Source organism: Pteronotus mesoamericanus, unplaced genomic scaffold (genome assembly GCF_021234165.1).
Source record: "Pteronotus mesoamericanus isolate MK-2021 breed Mesoamerican mustached bat unplaced genomic scaffold, CSHL_Meso_final scaffold_36, whole genome shotgun sequence".
Lineage (NCBI taxonomy): Eukaryota > Metazoa > Chordata > Mammalia > Chiroptera > Mormoopidae > Pteronotus > Pteronotus mesoamericanus.
The window spans coordinates 21,726,072-21,732,508 of record NW_026555313.1 but is presented as its reverse complement, the minus strand read 5'-3'; positions in this window follow the sequence as shown (position 1 = coordinate 21,732,508).

The following is a 6,437-nucleotide window of genomic DNA, read 5'->3' as shown; positions in this document are numbered from 1 at the left end:
CACAACTTTATTGCACCCCAGACCCTAAAACCTTTCTCCAGAGGGAACCACAGTTACCAGCTTTTCATATATCATTCCATAAATGTGTGATGTCTCCACCTATGCTCTCCAGCACAGTAGCCAAGAGCCACATGTGGCTATTTAAACTCAATTAAAATAAAAATATCAGTCACACTAGCCTCATTTCAAGTGCTCAATGGCCACCTGATTATAACAGACAGTATATATGATAGTATATATGATTTCCATCATTGGAGAAAGTTCTGTTGAATAGTTCTGGCCTACACAAACATTTTTTAGAAGATATTATTTATTTATTCTTTAGAGAGGGGAAGGGAGGGGGAGACAGAGGGAAAGAAACATTGATGTGCAAGAGAAACATCAATTGGTTGCCTCTTGCATGCCTCCAACTGGGGACTTGGTCCAAGCACATGCCCTGAATGGATGTCGAACCAGTGACCTTATGGTTTGTGGGATGACACCCAACCCTCTGAGCCATGCCAGTCACGGTGACAAACATATTTTTGTACATATATTTTGTACACATATTTTGGGTGTGTGTGCACAAACACACATTTTTAGATTTTTTTATCCTGAAATAATTATAGTTCACAGGAAGATGTAAAGATAGTTGAGAAGGTCTGGTATACTCTTTATTCAGGCTCCCTCTTTCCATGGCCACATATTATAGAAATATAGAATATCCAAGCCAGGAAGTCAACATTGATGCAATGTGTTTAGTTCTATGACATTTTAGCATATGTGTGGATTTCTGTCATTACCATTGAAACCAAGATACAGAGCTATTCCACTCTACTTCCTCATTCTACTCTTTTACAGTCACACCCTCCTCCCTCCCCTCCACAATCCCTAAAAAATCTGGAAACCACTCACTTGTTTCCAATCTGTACAATTTTGTCATTTCGAGAATTAAAGAAGTGGAATTACCTGGTATATGAAGTTTTGACATTGGCTTTCTTTCTTCATTCAGCACAATGCTTTTGACATCCATCCATGTTTTGCATGTATTAATAATTTGCTCCACCATAATCACCCTTGTTAGAGGTTTGTTCAAGTTTTGACTTCAGTCCCCAGTCTGCCTGATATTGATTACTCCTCAGAGTTCTCAACCATTTGCTTTTTGATGTCTCCCAAGAGTTTAAATTGTAAGACAGAGAGTTTGTAAGAAACTTACTCCATCTGGGCCAACACCAGAAGTTTACGATCTGTTTCAAAATAGATGTATTTAGAAATACATATGAAACAAAATGTTTTCTAGTTATTTATAAACACATAAAATGTGATCATAGTGTACTACAATGTTAATAGTGCTTATCCATGCATAGTAAGATCACTCATTTTATATTTTTTGTATTTTTCTATATTTTTTTGATTAAACATATTACTCAAGTAATTAAAAAATCATAAAACAATTTTGCCAGCTTTTTATGTAACCTTAATTTTGGCCTTGGGTGTCTTGACCTGAGGAAACAATATTAGAAAAAGGATGAACATGGGCATCAGAAGGCAGCAGTGACTACGCACAGCAAGAGATGATTTTGCAAAAGTTACTACTGGTCTCATAAGATTCTCCAGCCCACTCATGGTAGGAAATCAAGTGAAATAAGTACGTTTAACGAGAAAAATACAGCCCTCTCACCACAATATAAATGGATGAAACTAGGAAAATGAGGTGCAACTCAAAATACCTACTGTTTAACAAGATTGAGAAAGACAGAATGAAAAGAAATGTTGAACTATGTGCAATGTACCTTTGCTTTTCTTCCTTATACAGAAATGGAAATTAATGAACATGTGCCTTTTTTTTTGTCATTGCTTGTTTAACCAACATTTGTCCAAATAATGTGTTTAACTCCCTAAGTACTTTGTTCTACCCATTTTCCATGTGGATCAAAATAGTTGGCGATAGCATTCTAGGAGTGTCTAAACTATTGAAAATAGAGATTGTTGAGAGAACAAGAGGAAAGAGAATATAATATTCTTTTCTTCTACAGACAAAAAAATCTCCATTTGACACATACCTGTGAAGGTGGGAATGGGAACTTCAAGATCCAGGTATTTGGAGTAATATGCATGGCATATCTCCAGTGCAAACAACACACTCGAATCCATTATTTAGAACATGTTAAAATACTTGAACACTTTCAAACCCATTCTTAAAAAAATATGCAAACCATTTCTGGTCCTGATGGTTTTGTTTGTTTGTTTGTTTGTTTGTTTGTTTTGGCGTTAGGTCCTGAAAGTCAAGATACTGATGAAGCTCTAGAGCAGACAGCAGAGTTTGCAATTTCTACAGGAAATTCAGATATGTGGAAGAGTCAGAACCCAGAAGTGCAAAGTTGTATCTTTTAAGGAACTACAGGAACTTGAATTTTTTGAACATGTTCAGAAACATATGATTTGTTGATAACACCCCTGAATTTTTGGTTTCAAGTCTTTAAAGATCCATTAAAGCTTCACGTCCTTCCTTTTCAGTCTTAACATTGGCAGTCATTACCACCCTCAAGTAAAGCCTGAATCACTTAAGCTAATGTTAGATGCCTTATATTCTAACAAAACAAGAAAAACCTAGACTTATAGTCAAGACACTTCTGATTTATGGTGATGTGTGAAAAGTTGAGTTGAAAGTTAGTACTTATCCAGGAGAAATCATGCTCTATAAATGGTTATTGAATTTCACAGTCAAGCCCTAAAAATCCATTTAATCCTTGAAGTACTCTCTGGTACTACGTAATTGCTGAGTAGTTTCTAATAAAACTATATGATATAGTGCTATTTTAGAAAAAATATAGATTATCTTTATGATTTTGGGGGTAAAGCATATTTTCTTAAAAAACAAAAGCATAAATTTTATAGAGACCTACTATCCATATTCTACCTGTCTCCCTGGCACTCAGAGAACTGGATCCCTAGTAGTAGCATAACAGGGTACAGAGCATGGTTTCCCTAATAATAGAGAGAAAACCTCCATAATCCTGTCTTCAGGCAGGATTGGGGGCAGGGTGTGTACAGGGATAAGCAGGAAGTACAATATTTAAGACACATTACCTGACAAAGGGCAAATTAATAGCCATGCCTTCCTGAAGGGAAGAGGGCTGCTGCCCAGGGTGAATTGTGTATATGACTATAAGATCATACAGTGACTCATGACATAGCTGGAGGTTGTGGGGGGTGCTTATATAGCAGCAGCATGAGAGGCAGGGGGCGTATGCCCACCCAAATGTCTATGCCTTGCTAGGAACTTTTGCCTTGACTAAAGATGGAAGCCAAAAGAAGGTAAAAGATATAAGGGAACTGGCAAAAAGGGTGATGCTGACACATCATAGGAGGGGCTGGATACAAGATCACCCAGGAAGTTCCAGGCTGAGCATTTAAATGAGGAGGGGCTGAAAGAGAAGTGGGAATCTACCACAATGTCTCGAGTGAGTGAGAGAGGAGGTCTGCTGAGAGGTCTTGAGTGAAATAGGGAGAAGCCATTTGGTCTGGAGTGAGAAAGGAGGTATTTCTGCTTCTCTGAAGAATGTACAAAGATGACACTGTTGGAACCTGTGCCTCCCTGGACTCCACGATGATCCAAGGTAACGTGGCACATGCTTTCCTGAACCACTACATGAAGGCTGAGAACAGCACACCCCAGATCCTGAAGGAGCAAGCTGCATGAGAGGATGGTGACTCTGAAACCCACGACTGCACATTCTAGAGGGGATGGAGATCTGTTTGCAGGACTGGCTTTAGGACAGATAAGGATATGGGGAACTTCTGGGCATAGTATTGGCTTGTAGCCTTTTGGAAAGCAAGGGAGGCTCCGAGTCTCATGGGGAAGAAGGGCTCTGAGCAGTAGTACTCTTGCCACCCCGCTCCTCAAGATTAGAATCCTGTTAATAAAAACCTATTTCCTTTAAACACTAATTGTTGGGTCAAAAGTAAAGGCGCCACCCCAATTTGCTGGGTAACAGTAATAGTAGCAGTAGTAGTAGAAGTAGTAAAAGTAGTAGTAACAGTCATGATAATATAAAAATAAAATATGATTATGTAGAAAAACAAACTTAACTTCCAAGGCTGAAGCCTTTTTTTATTTCTTGGAAAGTATTCTGTTTATTTTTTGTGCAAAAGGAATATCTTCCCAAAATGGAAATAGGAAATTTAGAAAAATACAAGTAAACCACACATTTGGTTAGTGGAATCCCACATATCTCTGTGAACTTAGAGAAATAAAATGCGAAGAGTATAAACAGATGATAAATATTCTATTTTTAAGTATATTTTATTGATTATGCTGTTACATTTGTCCCATTTTCTTTTCTCCCTTTTATGACCCTTTGCCCTGCACCCCCATCAGAATTCCCCCCATTTAGTTTGTGTCAATGGGTTGTACATATCAGTTCTTTGGTTTCTCCATTTCCTATTATATTCTTAACCTCCCCCTGTCTATTTTGTACCTATCATTTATGCTTCTTATTCCCTGTACCCTTTCCCACATTCCGCCCCCACCCCTCCCTGCTGACAACACTCCATGTGATCTCCATTTCTGTGATTCTGTTCCTGTTCTAGTTCTTTACTTAGTTTGTTTTTGTTTTTGTTTGTAGGTTAAGTTGTTGATAGTTATGAGTTTGTTGTCATTTTACTGTTCATGGTTTTTGATCTTCTTCTTTTTCTTAGGTAAGTCTCATTTAACATTTCATATAATAAGGGCTTGGTGATGATGAACTCCTTTAACTGGACCTTATCCAGGAAGCACTTTATCTGCCCTTCCATTCTAAATGATAGCTTTGCTGGATAGTTATCTTGGATGTAGGTCCTTGGCTTTCATGACTTTGAATACTTCTTGCCAGCCCCTTCTTGTCTATAAAGTTTCTTTTGAGAAATCAGCTGATAGTCTTATGGGAACTCCTTTGTAGATAACTGTCTCCTTTTCCTTTGCTGCTTTTATGATTCTCTCCTTATGTTTAATCTTGGGTAATTTAATTATAGTTTGCCTTGGTGTGTTCCTCCTTGGGTCTTTGGGACTCTGAGCTTCCTGGGCTTCCTGGAAGTCTATTTCCTTAGCCAGATTGTGGAAGTTTTCCTTCATTATTTTTTCAAATAAGCTTTCAATTTCTTGCTCTTCTTCTTCTCCCTCTGGCATCCCTATGATTTGGATGTTGGAAAGTTTAAAGTTGTCCCGGAGGTTCCTAAGCCTCTCCTCAATTTTTTGAATTCTTGTTTCTTCATTTTGTTCTGGTTGAATGTTTATTTCTTCTTTCCATTCCAAATCCTTCATTTGAGTCCCAGTTTCCTTCTCTTCTCTGTTGGTTCCCTCTATATTTTTATTTCACTTTGCATAATTTTCACTTCTTTTATTTTACACCCATACTCAATCATTTCTGTGATCATCCTGATGACCAATGTTTTGAACTCTGCATCTGATACGTTGGCTCTCTTCACATCATTTAGTTCTTTTTCTGGAGTTCTGATCTGTTCTTTAATTTGGGCCAAATTCTTTGTCTTGGCACACCTGTAATGCTGTAAGGGGTGGAGCCTTAGGTATTTGCCAGGGCAGGGCAACCCATTTGGCTGCAATGTTGTGCTGTATGTTGGGGAGGGGTCAGAGAGGGAACAGTGCTGCTTGCTTGGCTCTTGGCCAGCTTTCAGTCACTTCCCCTGCTACCCACAAGCAAATTGGGCCCTTTTGGTGCTGATTCCCAGGTGGGTGGGTTTATGTATGTTCTAGGACCCCATGGGTCTCTCCAGTGAACTCTCCTGTGAGGCTGGGAGTTTCTCCTGCTGCTGCAACCCCCTCAGGTTTTTTCCTGCTAGAGGTTTGGCGCCTTTAGCTTCCTTGTGTTGGAACCCTGGTTTGGGTGGTCTGTCTTACTCCCCAGTTCTTCTGTCTGGTTTAACTGCATTCAAATGTGGGACTGCCTGGTCCGGCAGCTGCTGCCTTGCCATGCGTCCTCTCTGCCCCAGCTGCCTCGCTCTGCCTTTTCTACCAGCCTGGATGAATGTTTCTTCTTTAATTGCCTGATTGTTGGACTTCCACGCAGTTTGAGTTTCTGGCAGTTCAGGTTGTTTGTTTTTAAATTTGTTGTCATTCTCCTTTTGGTTGTGCAAGGAAGCAAAGTGTATCTATCTATACCCCCATCTTGGCTGGAAGTCCTAGATGATAAATATTTTAAGGAATTGTTTATTGAGCTATACCTTAGCCAAAGAAAAACCACATCTTAGGGCATGAAGTCTAAACCAGCAGCAGCAGACTTAGGTGAAAAAGGACTGCGTGTCCACAGTTCTGGAATTGACAAGTATTTTTTGTTTTGTTTTGTTTTTAGAGACAGAAAGATATTGATTGGTTGCCTCCCATACGCACCCTGACTGGGGATTGAACCCCCAGCACAGGTGTGTGCCCTGACTGGGAATCGAACACAGAACCTTTTGGTGCA